We start from the raw sequence: 18,857 nt of genomic DNA on the forward strand, positions 1-18,857 counted from the left end.
TCCCACAGGATCCCAGAGCATCTTTAGGAGTAATTCTTCAGTGCAGACTAGGAGTAACCTCTGAACATTGCAAGGGTTAGCCCCAAAAAAACCAAAAAATATTTCAATGCAGCAATGTGGTTGTTCACCCTTGGAACTAGTAGCCCAGTAACCAGGCTCAGATTTGGAGCAAAGAATGATACAAAGTGGCTTCACCCCACAGCCCCAGCCATAAGCAGTTTGTGCTTCTTTATTGGGTTCCCAATCCCCATCCTGCCAGTCTCCATCTCTCAGACCTCTTTTATTTTCAGTAGGGGAAGTGCAAAGGCTGGGAAGCTGGGCTGGCTGTGCCAGGGCAACAATTATGATACTGGCTCCTTTCCTACAGAGCACTGAGGCTATGGAAGCTTTAAGACAGAGCAAGCATCAGAGCTTCGAGAGGCTGAATTTGTACAGTCCTCAATAAACTTATTTCACTCAGGAGGACTACTGTGACCCTGGAGTTGATATCAGGATCATACGTGAGTATGAACTTTACAATTATGTATGAGACTGCAGTGAAAGCTTCCCATACCCATGACACGTCTAGGTCTTCTAAAACTCTCTTGTGATCAGTGAGTGCCTAGCGAGTGTCAAAGGATTTCCCCCATTCCAAACATGTGTGGGAACTTCACAATATTGAATTCCCTCATGACGACTAAGATCTGAACACTGAGCAAAGGCTTCCCCACATTCCTTAAATGCTTATGAAGGGTTCACTCCTGATTAATAATGTTTATTTTTCAGTCACACCGAGGAACGCTCAGGAGTTACTTTTGGCTCTGCACACAGGAATCATTCCTGGTGGTGCATGGGGGAATGTATGAAATGCTGAAGATCAAAGTTGAGTTGGCCACATACCAGGCATATGCCCTACTCCCTGGAGTCTATCTCTGAATCCACCAGTATGTATTATAAAATTCCCTACAGACTTTCTCCAATTTAAATATTCTTTTTCAGGACATACTCTGGGGCACTCAAAGATTACTACTGGTTCTGCACTCAGGAATCCCTCCTGGCAGACTTGGGGGACCCTGTTGAATGCCAACGATTGAATCCTGGGGCAATGTACAAGCCAAATACTGTCACTGAAGAATAAATGCTATGGATATAATGTTCATATCTATGAAAAGGTCTCAGGAGGAAATGAAAGCCTTCATCACTCCCTAGGTATCTCAGTGTCTCTCCAGAATGCTGCTAAGATTATTAAGGCATGAGGGAAAAGCAAAAGCCTTTTCTCACTCCTTCATGCATAAGGTTTCTCTCGAGTATGAATACTCCAGTGCCTACTAAGGTTTGACGATTGAGTAAAGGCCTTCCCACACTCCTTACATACATATGGTTTCTCTCCAGTATGAATTTTCCTGTGCTTAATAAGGACTGAGAAGCAACTGAAGGCCTTCCCACATTCCTGACATGTATATGGTTTTTCTCCAGTATGAATTTTCTTGTGCCTACAAAGGCCTGATGATTGCGCGAAGGCCTTTCCACACTCCTGACATATATAAGGCTTCTCTCCAGTATGAACTTTCTTGTGCTTAGAAAGGCTTGAGGATTGAATGAAGGCCTTTCCACACTCCTGACATGAATAAGGCTTCTCTCCTGTATGAATTTTCTTGTGCGCAGAAAGGCTTGAGGATTGAGCAAAGGTCTTCCCACACTCCTGACATGTATAAGGCTTCTCTCCAGTATGAACTTTCTTATGTTTAGAAAGGCTTGAGTATTGAATGAAGGCCTTCCCACACTCCTGACATGAATAAGGCTTCTCTCCTGTATGAATTTTCTTGTGCACAGTAAGGTTTGAGGAATAACTGAAGGTCTTCCCACACTCCTGACATGTATAAGGCTTCTTTTTAGAATGAATTACCTTGTGATTAGAAAGGTTTGAGGACTGAGTGAAGGTCTTCCCACACTCCTGACAAGTATGATGTTTCTTTCGTTTCTGGAGTGTCTTAGGGTCACTTTGGCGTGACAGTTGACCCAGACAATGTCCACCTCGCTGACAATCAGAGGGATTCTTTACACTGGGAGTGTCCGAGGCTATATCATAGTGCAGAACACATGGGAAGGACCCCCTGCACTGCTTACACTCCAGCAGCTCCACTCCACAGAGAATGTGCTTGTGAGACTGTTGCTGTGAAGGGCTTGGTGCAAACACTGCTGGTCTCTTGGCCCAGGGGGGCCCCACCATGGGGGTATGAGTCCAGGGCCTGGGAGGATCAGCCTCAGGGGTGCTGTGCCCAATAATTGGTGGCTGTGGAGCGAAGATGTTACCTTCACTCTGCCCCCCTCCAGAACAGATGCTCCTCGAGTCCTCACTGGCATCAGGATGTAGGCAGGACAATTCCCTCCAGACTGTGTCCCACAGCACAGGATAACTCCCATCTGAGAGGGGCTGGTGACTTCCCTGTGGAATAGCAGAGTTAGTCCAATTACTTCTCTCTCCCTTGACAGTCTCCATGTTCAAATCCAGCCCTGCATGTGTGATTTCCATCACAAAAATACAATTCTCTACATGTGTGGATATCTGTGCAGACAGGCAGATTTCCAACCAAGATGTGCTTATGTAGATAATAGTCTGAGCAGAGGGTCAGAAACTGTTATTTCTGGACCCTAAATGACTAATTACCGGTTTAGGGTTTCAGTGTTCATTCTGGCTTCTTCCTCATACCAAAAAATATCCCTGAGATTTTATTTTTTGCTTTTTGGGTCACACCCTGTGATTGATGCTCAGGGTTTACTCCTGGAAATGCACTCAGAAATTGCTCCTGGCTTGGGGGACCATATGGAATTCTGGGGATCGAACCAGGGTCTGTCTTGGATCGGCCATGCAAGGCAAACACCCTACCACTGTGCTATTGCTCTGGCCCCTAATATTCCTGAGATTTTTGAAGTAGCTGCCCCATACCCTGTTGATAGGGAAAAGTATTGCCTGGTTGATCAATAGATGGGCAAATATATCTATTATATTTTCTATTTTTGCCCAATGGCTTTTTTTTGGGGGGGGGTGCATTCAGGGTTTACACCTGGCAGGCATGGGGGACCATATGGGACGCCAGGGATCAAACCTGGGTCACCCGAATGCAAAACAAATGCCCTACTCTCTCTATGCTATCACTTTAGCCTCTTTCTCCTCATGTTTTATGACTCTAAATGATGGCTGCTGTATTTTGAAGGCAACGCTCTCGTATACAAGGCCATGTATGTCTTGTTTTCTTTTTTATTTTTCATTTCTTTTTTGGGGGGGTCACACCCAGCAGCGCTCAGGGATTACTCCTGGCTCCACACTTAGAAATCACTCCTGGCAGGCTCGGGAAACCATATGGGATCCCTACCTCCATGACATCTCTCTGGCCCTCTTGTTTTCTATTTTTGTGTCATACCCATCAGGGGTTACTCCTGGCTCTGAACTCAGGGATCATTCTCTCAGGGATCATTCTGGATGCTCCTTGGGGGAACTTATGGATTTTGGATATCAAATCTGGATAAGTTCTGAATGCAAGAAAACACACTGCCTGCTGTACTAGCTCCCGAGCTTTATTTCCTTTTCTTTCCTTTTTTTGTTTTTTGTTTGTTTGTTTGTTTGTTTTTGGGTCACACTCAGAAGTGCTCAGGAGACCATATGGGATGCCTAGGAGACCATATGGGATGCCTAGGATCAAACCCAAGTCAGCCTCATGCAAGGCAAATGCCCTACCTGCTTAACAAAACAAGTCAGTTTTTGTTTTGTTTTGTTTTTCGGCCACACCCGGCATTGCTCAGGGGTTACTCCTGGCTGTCTGCTCAGAAATAGCTCCTGGCAGGCACGGGGGACCATATGGGACACCGGGATTCAAACCAACCACCTTTGGTCCTGGATCGGCTGCTTGCAAGGCAAACGCCACTGTGCTATCTCTCCGGGCCCAAGTCAGTTTTTTTAATCCACATTTTTGGGTCCATTCCCAAAACCATTGTTCCATAGATGTTATTTCCATGTAACAATCTAATGGGTTTTTATCACTGTTGATTTTTTTACTAGTAAAATATTTTAAAGATGTAAAGACTCCTCAAGTGTGAGAACATCTCTATTTCATCAAGTCAGTGAACAGGCACAGAATTGTAAATCTATCCCTCTGCATAAACTGAAGGACCAGTTTCAAACATACATACAAGTCATTGTCATTGGGGCTTTGTTAGAACTCACTGTGGGGCCTCTAAGCTCATTAGTGAAAGTCAGATTGGATCCTCACATAAATGAAAAAAAAAACGCTCTTATCTTTAAAATATTTAAATATTTAAAATATCTCAGTGTGCAGCAAACCATAGTTTAATCCCACATCCCATTGGGTTTTCCCTATGGAAAGTTAGCCATGAGTGATCTCTACATTTATAGCCAGGTGACTCCCTGAATATCATCAGGTGTGGCCTCCAAACAAGAAAACAATCAAAAAAAGTCTCACTCTAAACATATTCCTCTCAAACATCAATAAGTTTTTTCTTTTTTATATATTTTGATTTAATATGGGGGGTCTTCACCAGGCAGAGCTCATGTTTGCTTATGGTTGAGTACTCTGCGATCATTTCTGGAGGAGTTCGGGGGCCCACATAGAGTGGCAGGGATGAAACCCAGATTTTCATCCCCCCACACAGCAAGAGACCTTCCCACTGGTAGAGGGATCCAACCAACAAATGAGGCATTTAAACAAAACTCATGCTTACATTCTATCAATCAAAATTACAGTGTTTCTTTCCTCCCCACCTGATTTCTTTACAAATCACAGCATTTCTTGGGTGTGAAAAATATTATAAATTTCTTTAGGTTTGAAAAGTTACTAAATTCCATTTAGCATTCAGGTGAGACCATTGGATGACTTCTCCCAGCACTGGGCTCTTGATCCTTCCAGCAGTACAGACACCATAGATGGGGTGACAGGTCTCAAACTTGGCCCCACTTTACAGATCCTATGTGATTGCAGCACTGAAATATCCCACCACGACAATAATAATATTCATTTGGAACTTGCAAATCTTACCATCTCATTCTTATTTGGAGATCCTGTTCCAATAGCAAACTGCTGAAATGCCAAATTCTGAAGTTGAGGTCTGCATTCTGAAATCAAACCAAATATGTAGTGTAAGAATTTGTTGAATGAAACCTAGCTGAAGGCAACAAAATAGGTGAACTGAATGCATGTTGTTTTTTTATTTACTAAATCAGCTTACAGAAAAGGGAAGATAAGTTGGGAGAATCACAGTGAGTTGCTGGGCAAAATCCACATTAGCTTAATGCTGGGTTCACTTGTCAATAGTTTAAATGTACAGATTAAAAAAAAAAAAAGATTTCCGAGTGAACCAGACAGAAAGCCCAGGTAGGAGAGTGTTTGCCTTGCAAGTGACTGATCTGAATTCAATTCTCCACCTCCAATATAATCCCCAAAGCCATGCAAGAACAAATACAGGAGCACAGAGCCTGGAGTAACCCCTGTGCATCACTGGGTTTGTCCCAAAAGAAAAACAAACAAAATATTTCTTTGTGTTCTGAAAAATCAGGTTAGAGCCATTGTATAACAGAGGATGCTTACCTTCCAAGTAGTGGACTCAAAAGTAACCCCAAGTACCAACAATGAGTGGGCTCCCCCAAAAAAGGAGGCAAGAACCCTTTGTGGGGGGGCACTCAGGGGTTTTTCTGGCTCTGTATTCAGAAATCACTCCTGGCAGGCTCTGGGGAGCATATGGGATGCTGGGCATCGAACCCAGGTCCATCCCTGGTTGGCCGCATGCAACACCCTACTGCTGTGCTTTCTCTCTGACCCCAAGAATCCCTTCTTGAGGTCCCCCACTAATGATCTAAGGGTGAAGGCAAGTGTGAAGACAGACAGGCAAAGAGGTGTTCATCTGCCCCTGAGAAGGAAACTTCAACATGGGGCTATGCAGCCATACTGAGAGCACAGATGGGGGGGCGGGTGAGGACTCAGAATCTTACAATCTGTTCTAAATGCCCACATTGGGGGAACCAGAAAAGGCAAAGCCAAGACAGCAAAACTCCAGATCACTCTGGGACTCAGCATCAGGGGCAGTGAATGGGAGCGGGAGAAGTCCTGCACCCTGAATCTGGGAACATGACTCCCCATGCCCAGCACCCACATTTACCATGTGTCCCTGGCATTCCACACCCACCCTTGTCCAGAGCCTGGGGGGAGGAGGGCTCTCCCCACACTCACCTGCAAATACACCTCTCTGCAGCTTCCCCAGGGCTCTTCCTTCCAACCAGGAGATCAGCACAGGCTTTACCCTGCAATGTCCTGCTTCAGAGGGATGATTCATGGGTTTAAATCAAGGAAAGGGACAGCACACACACACACACACACACACACACACACACACACACACACACCGTGTGAGTCGGGGTCCCTAATGACAGCAAATGACAGCATCTCTGATCTTTATTTGCATGTTGGTGTTTGCACAGATGAGACAGGCTGAAATGAAAGAGTCCAAAAGTGGGACAACACTGGCCTTGTACATGTACAAAGTGCATCTGATCTCTGTACCCTCTCTAATTCTCTGAGCCTCAGGAGTGAGCACTGAGTGCTAAGTCAATAATTAGACCAAAAATGGCAGGGACCAAACGTGCCTTAAAAAGTAGGGGCTGGCGTGATAGAACAGTGGGGCAGGCACTTGCCTTGCTCAGGAATGACAATGATTTAATCTCCAAAACCATATAAGATCCATCAAGCCCCCCAAGAGTGTTTCCTGAGTAATGACCCGGGTGTAAGCCCTGAGAACTGCTAATTGTGGTTCAAATGCATAAAAATAAACAAAGAAAAGTCAAACTGGCCAGGGAGTGATAGAAGCAATGTATTGGGGAGCATGCTTTGCATGCAGGAGCCTCACATTTGATCCCCTGCTCACACAATCTCCCAAGAAACACAGAACCCAGGCTCTGCTGTGTGTGTCCTTTATGAATTCATGGAAAGAACTGGAGTCACAGGGCCAAAGAGATAGCATAGCAGAAAGGGCATATGCCTTGCATGCAGTCAACAGCTTCATCTCCAGTATCCCACATGGTCCCCAGAGCCTACCAGGAGTCATTTCTGACCAAAGAGCAAGGAATAACCCCAGAGCACTGCTGGGTGTGGCCCATAAAATACAACAACAACAACAACAACTAAAAAAGCAACTTAATTCACTAATAAATTTTGCAGTCAGTCTCATAAGGACTAAAACATTAATAGAGAGGGTAGAACATGACCATGTACAAGGCCAAGCAGGGATTTATTAACTCCCTAGAGGATACCTGAAGCCCACCAAGAGTAGTCCCTGAGCTGGGTCCAGAATAAGTCCTGCATACATCCAGGTGTAGCACACCCAAGTTATGAAATCACAAGACTTTCAGGCATGTCCTGCGGTGGTCAGGGCTGACTCCTGACTGTGTGCTCAGGGAGGGCTTCTGGCAGGTTCAGGGGACCATATATGGCAGTGGGAATTGAACCTGAGCTGGTCCTCTTGATCCAAAATGAGATTCTTCATGTCCTCCCACAAATGTAACCCGGACAGTCATCCCAGGGCAGCTCTCACCTATGGCCCACAGGTGCTGGTATGTCTCCAACATCACGTCTCTATAGAGCTGCTTCTGAGAGGTGTCCAGGCACAGCCACTCTTCTGGGGAGAAGCTCACAGCCACATCAGGGAAGGTTACCATGTCCTGAGTCAGCACACAGAGAAAGGTGTCAGAGCCCAGTTGTACCCCAGTTCCTGGATTTAGTTCAGGAACCCCACGGCCATTGAGGGACTCAGTGCCTCTTCGTTCTTCCCTTGGGAGGAACCAGTCTCAACAACCTTTTTGCCATGAGCACCCATTGGAGACAGACCTAGACATCACTTTAAGTCAGGTCATCCAACATATGAACACTATTCTAAAGGTTCTTGGAGTGTTGGTGTTGCACACAGACATCCCAAGACCAATCCCCAACACTACTTGGTCCACTGAGAGCACTGCTGCAAGTTAATACCCAAGCACAGAGACAGAAAAAGTTGAAAAAGCATCTCTCGTTGTGACCCAAATTGCTAAGCACATACCAGCCCGGCCCTATGCCTTCTGCCCAGAGCACAAGGGGAAATAAAAAAAAACTGATGGTACAATAAATGACTTAAACCTGTGTTTGGTGTTATCATGATTCACCCCTAAACAACCACTTCAGAAGCACTCATGGTACACCCCCAAACAAATCCTTCCTGATGCAGGTAAAAATGAGCCGACTCTCAACTCCTATGCCTTTCCCAAAGAACCTTCATTCTCCTTTCCCTCTTATAGCCACAAAGCCATGGGACTGCAGACAAGGAGATTTAGAAAGTGCAATTGGTTTACTGAGGAGAAATGTGGCTACAGGGAGGAGGTGAGACTCTGCAGAGTGAAAAAAATAAGAGCTGAACTGCAAGGGAGTGGGAGTTGTGGAGCAAGGGTCAAACCTAAGCACACATTATGTGACTAGAATGATTCCTTAGTACACAGCAGAGAATAAGCCCTGAATACCACCGATGTGACACAGAATTCAATGCAAAACAAAATAATCAAGAGAAAGCACAGCACAAAGAAACCAAAACAAAACCACAAGGAAATGCATTTGCAGGAAAGGACCCAGCAGTGTTCTTTTCAGTAAGGCAGACAGTACTTCACCCTGAACCAAGAGTTATGAACCCCAGGGGGAGTGTGCCAGACCCCCATGGAGGGTCCTGAATGAAGACAGGAAAGAGACCTGGGTGTGAGCATTGGCCTTGCAACTGGGAGCAGTTGCAAAATAAAAAAGAACTTTGTGCTGGAAAGACAGGAGTGAGGAAGGCATTTGCTTTGAACAGGACTGTGAAAGAATGAATCCCTGACACCCCATGTGGTCCCCTTGAAAAACAGGATAGATATATGAGTCCAGAGCCAGGAGTATTCCCTTTTTGGGTTTGGTGCCCAAAACTAAAATAAATCAAAGAGCTTTTCCCCAGGTGAGCCAGGAATGATGCTTCATGGCATAAATCTTGAAGTCGAGGTCTCATTCCTCACCAACATAGGGTCCATATTACGAGGAATTCAACCCTAGATCCTAGATCCATAGGGTCTGAGACTTGCCAGAAGTGACCCAACAGCACTGAGCCTGGAATGAGGCCTGAGTACCACTGGGTGTGGCCCCAAACCAAACAAAACAAGGACAAAAATGCTCCGAAACAGCAGATTCCTGGTGCCAGTGTGATGGCACTGCAGGGAGGGTCTTGCAAGCAGTGGACCTAGATTCCATCTCTGGCATACCATATGGTCCCCACGCCCTCCAGTAGTGATTTCTGCACACACAGCTAGAGTAACCACTGAACACTGCTGGGTGTGACCCAAAACATAACAAAACACACCAGCAGTGCCCAGTGCCCTGCAAGGCTCTACACACTGGACCAAGATTCCTTCCTTCTACTCTGTACAGCTGCCCCTGGGGCTATGGACTCCTATCCCCATTCTCTGAGCCTACACTTGCCTCCCTACCTGAAGACAAGATGTCAGAAGGTGCGGCCCCATCTTCTCCCGCCTGGGTTATTCCAGAAGAGCAGCAGCAAAGCCCTCTGCAGGAAATCCTGGAGGAAGAAATCACAGTCTTGAGCACCAGAGATAAGCACAACCCCCTCTGCCATAACCAGAAGTACTTGCACCGGGGCTGGAAATGCCCTGATGGGCAGCATCCTTGGGAACCAGCTCAGACCCACATAGAGAGATGCAGCCAGGGATTCCTTCATCTCCTGGGAATGCAGAAGTGGGTTGGGATCTGGACTGCGAGGGAGATAGGAATGCAGGAAGGAAACTGCAGAGTCCTGCATCCTCCCTAGGCTTCACAACTTCCTCCTGGGAGCCCAGGACAGGAGCTGACCCTGGGGCAGAAGGCCCACACGCCAACACTACCTGCACTCAGCCCAGAATTGGCTCTGCCAAAGGGTCTCGGGGGACAAACCCTCTGCTGCCCTCCTGCCTGGGCGCCCACTCCTGAGGAACAGGGTCACCTCAGAGCCCAGTGAACATGGAACTGCCCCAGCTCCTTCCTGCTGGCCAAGTGCACTAAAACCCAGAGAGAGCTGGACCCCTGCCCCCCCACCCCCCAACCTCTCCCAGACAGGCAACAACAGAAACAAAGGCCAAGAGAGGACTATCAGAAACCATCAACTAGCCCCAACCCTGCCCCTGGCAAACTTCTAACTACAGGACTCTGACTTTCATCAGGGTATTCAGGGTTATCCACTCGGAGCTCAGGAATTACTCGGAGCCACCTCTGGGGACCCTATGAGGTTCAGGGGATAGAGCCCTGGTCGACTGCGTGCTAGGCTAGCACCCTCCTCGCAGTCCAGGGCTAACTTCCCTTCCCTACAAAGCACAAGTCCTGCATCTCCCAGGCACTTCTGGAGAGTCAAAAGGGAAGATTCCTTAACGGGGTAGCCGTTTCTTCCCCCCCAATTCACATGAGCCACCACCAGCATCTGTGTGGTCGATTTTTTTCCTCTGTTGTTTCTAAAACTTCCTGCATGAGTTTGCTCAAACTGTCTTCTCCTTGATCACCTGCTTCCCCTTCGCATTCTGCATTTATTTTGGGGTGTCTCGCAGGGAACCCCGCTCACTCACGTGCAACGTAAGCACCCTCGGGCTGCCCGACTCCCGCAACTATCCTCTTTCTAAGTCACTTCTGTCCAATAAAGACTATCTTGTTTCATTCAACAGAAATAAATGCAATATCAAGCTGTCAGTCTGCTGGAGGTGCCACCCCGAAACCTCCCCGGGGCGGCCCAGCTGCTCACCTGGCTGAGACCCTGGAGCTCAGGGCGGCCCCTCAATGTCTTTCAAACCCCCCCAGCGCCTGCGGGAATCCCTCAATTGCTCTAAGGTCCAAAGCGATGGCGGATCATGGGAACCGCCCAGAGAAAATCCAGCGGAAAAAAATCTGCAGATTCCGTGATTTTACAGCGACTTCCTGCAGGAGTCTTAAAGGGCCACGTTCCAGCTCTATACCTGACCTGGAAGGTGAGTTTTTGCTTCTTGATTTGGATTAGGTGATGCAAAATGCTGCGGGTATCCAGGTCATGGAGAGTAGGGGGGCTGATAAACTGACAAGTACAGTAGAGATTGTATTTATTTATTTATTTATTTATTGTGGGTTTGGGGTCCACAACCAGAGATGCTCAGAGGTTACTCCTGGCTCTGCTCAAGAATTAATCCTGGTGATGCTCAGTGGACGCTATATGATGCAGGGGATCAAACCCCTGTTGGCCACATGCAAGGCAAATGTCCTGTCCGCTGTGCTATTGCTGTGGCCTCAGAGTAGAGATTTTGTTTTGTTTGGGGGCCACATCTTGTGGCAGTCAGAGGTTACTCTTGGTTCTGCACTCAGGAATCACTCCTGACAGGCTCAAGGGACCATATGGAATGCCTGGATGGATTCCAGGTCCCAGGTATGCAGTGTGCAAGGCAAATGCCCTCCCCGCTGTGCTATCAGTCCAGCCCACTAGAGAAGAAATATTTTCAATAGGGACTAGAGAGATGGCATGGAGGTAAGGCATTTGCCTTTCATGCAGAAGGACAGTGGTTCGAATCCTGGCATCCCATATGGTCCCCTGTGCCTGCCAGGGGCGATTTCTGAGCCTAGAGCCAGGAGTAGCCCCTGAGCACTGCTGGGTGTGACAAAGAAAGAAAGAAAGAAAGAAAGAAAGAAAGAAAGAAAGAAAGAAAGAAAGAAAGAAAGAAAGAAAGAAAGAAAGAAAGAAAGAAAGAAAGAAAGAAAGAAAGAAAGAAAGAAAGAAAGAAAGAAAGAAAGAAAGAAAGAGAGAGAAAGAGGAAAGAAAGAAAGAAAGACAGAAAGAAAGAAAGAAAGAAAGAAAGAAAGAAAGAAAGAAAGAAAGAAAGAAAGAAAGAAAGAAAGAAAGAAAGAAAGAAAGAAAGAAAGAAAGAAAGAAAGAAAGAAAGAAAGAAAGATTTTCAATAAAAATTGCATACTCCAAATTCCTGCAGCATAAGTACAGCAGGTAGGCATTTCCCTTCCAAGTGGCCTACTGGGATTGAATCCTCAGTATTCCATAGTGTCCCCTAAGCCTGCCAGTTCTACTTTCTGGAGCAGATCCACCTGATCACCTCCTGGTGAATCTCCCTTCCCTCCCCCCGCCAAAAAAATTGCATACTCCAAGAGTCTTTCCAATAGTACAGTGAGAGGGCTTTGCTTGCAAGTGGCGAACCCAGGTTTGATCCTCAGCATTCCATAGGGTCCTATGGAACAAATTGATCCTACCAGGAACAATTCCTTTGTCATGAGCAGGAAGTAATCCTTGCACACCTTCTGATATGGCAAAACAGAAAAATCAAAATAGAATAACAAACTCCACCCACCACCTGGCCTATTCTCCAGCCCCACCCACCAAACAAGAATCAAAAGCTCAGAAATCACTGGACACTCTTTTTTTTTTTTTTTTTTTTTTTTGGTTTTCGTTTTGGGTGTCACACCTGGCAGCGCTCAGGGGTTACTCCTGGCTCTGCGCTCAGAAGTCAACCGTGGCAGGCTTGGGGGACTATATGGGATGCCAGGATTCAAACCACCATCCTTCTGCGTGCGAGGCAAACATCCTACCTCCATGCTATCTCTCCAGCCCCGACACTCATTTTCTGATGTGTGATGTTTTGTATTCATGCATTTGTTTTTTTTTTTGGTTTTTAGTTTATTTGTTTGTTTGTTTTTGGGTTACACCCAGCAGCGCTCAGGGGTTACTCCTGGCTCTACACTCAGAAATCGCTTCTGGCAGGCTTGGGGGACTATATGGGATACCGGGATTCGAACCACTGACCTTCTGCATGCAAGGCAAATACCTTACCTCCATGCTATCTCTCTGGCTCCAAGCCTGTGAAATCTTATGAAATGCTCGAGATAGAATTTGGGTCTGCAGTGTACAGTGCAACAGCCTTCTAAGCTGAATTTTCCCCTTGGGTCCCCATATTTAGATTTTTATTACATTCACAAAGCCAGAGTAGTTATTTAGGAAAAGTATCCTCTTAGTATATATGGTGTATATTGAGTATGGCATGGTGTCTTGAATATACTAGAGGTGAGAATAGTTGAAATAGATTTTGAATTTGGTTTGCTGGTTTGTTGGAAGGAGGGAAGAAACATCTGGGATGTTTTATAAATGGTGGGAACATGTGCCTGCCTCTGAGTCTTTTAACATCTTGGCTAGTTATTGCCTTTAGATGTAATCATGAAGGAAATGTTAAATCACTGCATTACTTTTTTTTCACTTAGTTTAGTGATTTACAAAGATCGTTGAGTTTTATCATATCATATTTCAACAATGGTGCCAGCTCCCATCATCAGTGCTCCTATACTCAATCATGCCCCACCCCAACCATCCCTACCTGCTACTTTGATAGGCACTTGGTAGAGTTCAGTGGTTGCAGCTTAGATGTTAGTGTTGCTGGGTCTAACACAGCTTCCCCATTACTTCCCTTTGTCTACTTCACCATCCTGCCTAGATTTCTCTCCTTTCTGTCCTGGATCTGCTGCATGCAAGGCAAATGCTCTACTGCTGTGATATCTCTCAGGCCCCTGAATAGACAAATTTAATATAGCTCTCCCAGCTGTATTATCTAGACCCCTCTATTGGACACTTTCATTTAAAACTGTTAACATCTATGTGAAAACCAACATGCATAAGAAGAGCAGAGATTATGTTCTTCCTCTGTTCACTGATTCCACCTCTTTCATTAGGGACCCAAATTCACATAGGGGTGCTGTCCCTTTCCTTGTCTTTAACCCATAAATCCCTTTGGAGCAGGGCATTATGGTGTCAAGCCTGTGCTGATCTCCTGATTCGAAGGAGGAGCCCTGAGGAAGTGCAGAGAGGCTGTTTGTAGATGAGTGTAGAAAGAGCTCCTTCCCCCTTTTGTCTGTAGTGGAGTCTAGTGGGAACTTGTGAAATGTGGGTTCTGGTTGAAGGGTGTCAAGTTTCATGGGGGACCTCTTCTGTTTCCATTCACTGTCCTTGATACTGAGTCTCAGATGGTCTGGAGCCTTGCTGTCTTGCTTTGACTTTGCTTTTCCTGGTTCCCTGTCTGAGACATTTAGAACAGATCCAGAAAGTCTGAGCTTTCACCCTCACATCTGTGCTCACAGCCTGGCTACACAGCCCATGTCATGTCAGGGTGCCTTTTCCAGGGCAGTTGGACACCCCACTGCCCTTTCTGTCTCCACATTGCATTGCCCTTGTATCATTAGTGGATTTTTTGAGATCCTCAAAGAGAGGCTTTTTTCTCTTCCTTAAGGCCTACTTAGTATTGCTCAGGGCTGACTCCTGGCACTGTGCTTCAGGAATCACTCCTGGTGAGCTTCAGGGATCATACATGATACTGGGGATCAAATCTGGGTCTACCACTTGGAAGGTATCACTCTCCTAGGTGTATTATGGCTCTAGCCTGATTTTTGAGAATAATAAAATTTTTTTCTTTTGTTGTTGATTTTGTGTGACCAATCCAGTGATGCTCAGGTCTCTGCACTTCTGTATTACTTTTGTCAGTACTTTGGGGAGAATATGGTATGTCAGGAGTTGAACTCGGTTCTAGCACATGCAAGGCAAACACCCTTTCTGCTGTGTTGTTTCTCTGGCCCACTCAGAAATAATTTTTTGGTCTGTACATTTAAACCTTTGACAAATGAGTCCATAATAGAGCTAAAGTTGATTACCACAATCCTCCCAACTCACTCCCCTTTTTGGTAAGCTGATTGAGTATGTGAAAATGATATGTACTCCCCCACCTTTGTGTGGGGAGAGAGGCTGGGAGATAAGGAAATTTCTGCAAGCTGGCCTTGAATATAAAAGAAAGTCTATGTTTAGAGACTTGTGTCCCTGCTGTTATGAGTGCAGGATGAGCTTAGGAGAAAGTTGAACAACCCACTACCCTTTCTGTCTCCACATTGCTTTGCCCTTGTATCATTAGTGGATTTTTGAGATCCTCAAAGAGGATTTTTTCCTCTTCCTTAAGGCCTTCTTAGTGTTGCTCAGGACTGACACCTGGCCCTGTTCTTCAGGAATCAATCCTGGTGAGCCTGTCTAGGCTAATAGTGCCATAGCATTGCAACCATTATCTTTTTTTTTTTTTTTTTTTTGTCTTTCTGGGTCACACCCGGCTGAGCTCAGGGGTTACTCCTGGCTTTAGGCTCAGAAATCACTCCTGGCAGGCTCAGGGAACCATATGGGATGCCGAGATTCGAACCACCATCCTTCTGCATAAAAGGCAAAAGCCTTACTCCATGCTATCACTCCGTCCCGCAACCACTATCTTTACATACTTCCTGATTTAACGATGCCATGGGCATTGTAACTATTATTATCTTTGCATACTATCCAAATCAATGATGCCACCTTGTGACTGTTGTCTTGACATCTTGTTGCTGTAATGCCTAAGCTGTCTTACCCCACATTCTGTTTCCTGCCTCAAGTTTGCCCTTAAAAGCTTTGTCCCTACCTTCAATAAACAAAGTTCATTGCTCTGACAATGCTTCCCTGCCAGCAGTCAAGAGCAGTCTGTGGCTCTTAGTCTTCCTTCCTTTTCCTCAGATTCTAGCCTCTGAGGCTACGGGCTGGAAAAATCCCTTATCCACCTTTGCATTGGCCCGGTCAGGGTGCCTGGCACCAGAACCCTACACCTTTGTTGCTGCATTGTTTTAGGTTTCATTTAACTAATTCTTGCATTGCATATTTCATTTTATTTTAGAATGCAGACCACAATTTCAGGATTTAGCAGGTCAGCAATTTGCTTTGGAATGGGATCTTTAAATAGGAGTAAGATGGTAAAATTTCAAGTCCCAAATAAATATTATTATTGTGGTGGTGGGATAGCTCAGTACCAAAAACACATAGGATTTGTAAAGTGGGGCCCCGAGTTCCAGTCCCATCACCCCATCTATGGTGTTTGTACTGCTGGAGGATCCAAAGCCCAGTGCAGGAAGAAGTTGCCGTTAGTTTCTCCTGAATGATAAATGATTTTAATAAGTTTCCAAACCTAAAGTAAATCATTTATAGTATTTTTATACCAAAGAAATATTATGATTTGGGGGGGGGAAGAATAGAGAGAAAAAAAGGAATACTATAAAACGAAAGCTCGAGTTTTGTTTAAACTTTCTCATTTCTTGGCTGGATCTGTATTCCTGTGGGAAGGTTTCTTACTGCGTGTGAAGATGGAAACCTGGATTTTGTCTCTGTCACTGTAAATGGTCCCCGAGTCCCACCAAGAGTGACTGTGGAGTACACAGCTATGAGTCACACCTGATGAGGACTTCATAAAGTAAATAAAAACAGTAGAAAAATAACAAAAATTTCATTGATGTTCAAGCAGAATATGCTTATTGTGAGACTTTTTTTGTTTTGTTTTGGTGGGGGGGGGGGACCACACCTGGCAATGTTCTGTGGTTCCTACTGCATCTGCACTCATGTTTCCCTTGTGGCTGCCTCAAGGGACCCTATAGGATGCTGACATTCCACGTCAAAGGCAAGTGACTTCCTCACTGGATATCACTCCAGCCCTACTGAGATATTTTAAATGGCAAATTGGGCCCTTTTCGAACTGTTCTGTGGGAAATTTTTCCTGGCTTTCACATATGCACTCATAGGCTCCACTAGGAGCTCTACCCAAATTCCAAACGTGAATGTGTTTTATACTGACTTGATCTGGTGATTCAGGTTTTTCTTTCTTTCTTTCTTTCTATTTTTTTTGATAAAGTTTTACACTTCCATGCCTGTTCATTGAATTGAAATAGTGACATTTTCAAAAAAAAAAATGGGACTCTCTACATCAGTAAAATTTCCTTGTCTGTCTATTTAAAAACATAAAATAAACCAAAAACAACAAAAAGTCTTAGATTGTTGCCATCCAGGTAAGTGAGAAGGATTGAGAAGAGGGGGTTTGTAGGGGGCTGGAGCTATAGTACAGCGGATAGAGCATTTACCTTGAGCAAAACCTACTCTGCAGCATCCCATATGGTACCTCAAAACTGCTAGGAGTAATTTCTGGGCAAAGCTAGAAGTAACTCCTACCAGATATTACTCCAAAACAAAACCTGAGGAGCTGGAGAAAGATTGGGATGCTAATCCTATGATACATGGACCCCAAGGATCTGCAGCTTTGGAGACAGGCAGAAAGTAGAGCCCCCCCCCCACTCCCGTCCCCAAACTTTTCAGAACCTATTGCTTCCACAGATATTTAGAGAACTTGCCCTCATTCAGTCCTGCCAGGTAACTTCTGAGTGCCACCGGGTGGGCCCAAAAACAAACAAACAAAAATAAGGAAAAGAAAAGACAACAAGACAGAGCCATCAAATAGGGGAGTGTTGTAAAACATATTATAGAGTGCTGGATGGTGATGGATGATGGTGAGATGGATGGTGAAGACTTTCTCCTTCAGCCAGGGCCATGCACCTGCAATTTCTTCCAGCCCTTGGGTCTCAGGGTGGCAGCATGGAAATGATTCACATGCAGTCAGGTTTCAGAAGACATGAAGCTTTATTCAAAGCCCTAGCCAACAGGTCTGGCTTTTCTCATAACCTTTTAAGCAGCCTATTTCAGCCGCCCAGCATATCAAACCTGTTTCCTATCCTGTCTACTCCAGCCAAGCCTGTGACTGATCCCTCTGGGTCCCCCTTCTGCCTCTCAAGGTCAGCAAAACAGGAACCCTAAGATCCCTCCCAGATGTGGGCAGGTCTGTCTCTCTAGGTGAGCAAAACAGGAAATGGGGGAAGGGACTAATAGTGGAGATGGTGCAGCAGGTAGTGTGTTTGCCTTGCACTTAGCAGATCCAGCTTGGATTGGTTCCCCTGAGCAGTGCCTGTGTGATCCCCGAGGGCAAAGCCAGACTCAAATGGAAAGAAAAAGAGACATACATTGGATTGAAAAGCATGGACAAGGGGTTTCGCAACCTGGTGGACCCAAAGCCCTGTTGGCAGTGAGCTTTTCCATATTAAGGAGGTCTGGGGCAGCTACTGCAAAAGTCTAGGGAATGTCTTGGGCAGGGGGCAGATGCTAAAGTGAACACAGAGCTACAACTTACTGCGAGGTTCCCTGGCCATTTAGGGTCCAGGAATCATCTCTCCTGACTATCTGCTCACACTATTCTGTCACTAAGTGCATTTCTTGGCTGAATGTCGGATGCGCAGGAATACAGAGGTAGGGAGAACTGTGTTTCTGTGACTGGAATCACATGTGCAGGGTTAAATTTGAACATGAAGAATCTCATGAGAGAGAGAGAGAGAAAAGTAACTAGATTAATCCTTTGCTGTTCCACAGGGAAGCATCCACATGCCATCCATCTAGTCAGCCCACACGCTCATCTCAACATGATCTGGAGACCCGCAGCCTTTTGGATGACCTGATCCAAGTTCAGAAGAAGCCCCCCACCCACCCACCCACCCAAAAATCACCTTCCAGGTCAGGAATTGCCTGGTTAGTAGCTGGAGCCTGGCCCTTTAAGACTGTGACGGAGGAGGCAGTGACGTCACGGGCCCGGGTGGTGTGGGGGAAGTTGTTCTGGGGTCTGAACTTTGAGCTCGCCCAATTCCGCTGTCTTTGCTGCGGACCCCAAGAGCGATCGAGTGCGCTCCCGAGGGTGCAGGGGTGTTGGAGGTCCAAGTTTCTCTCCAGCCACCGAGGGGCGATTCTGAGTGTCCCAAAGCCCCAGGGTCTCGGCTAGGTGAGCGGAGGGGCACCCCGGGGAGGTTCTGGGGTGGTTCCCCCCAGCAGACGGGATCATCCGAAGTTCGGACAGTTTGATATTGTTGCATTTATTTCTGTCGCTGAAACGAGATCGTCTTTATTAT

General features: G+C 45.9%; 1 pseudogene; it reads right to left on the reverse strand.

Annotated features, from left to right (window-relative positions):
• Positions 1-611: 611 nt before the first annotated feature.
• The window catches only part of LOC126028466 (zinc finger protein 493-like), a 39,013-nt pseudogene continuing 20,767 nt past the window's right edge, over positions 612-18,857 (reverse strand).

Source organism: Suncus etruscus, chromosome 14 (genome assembly GCF_024139225.1).
Source record: "Suncus etruscus isolate mSunEtr1 chromosome 14, mSunEtr1.pri.cur, whole genome shotgun sequence".
NCBI classification, from domain to species: domain Eukaryota; kingdom Metazoa; phylum Chordata; class Mammalia; order Eulipotyphla; family Soricidae; genus Suncus; species Suncus etruscus.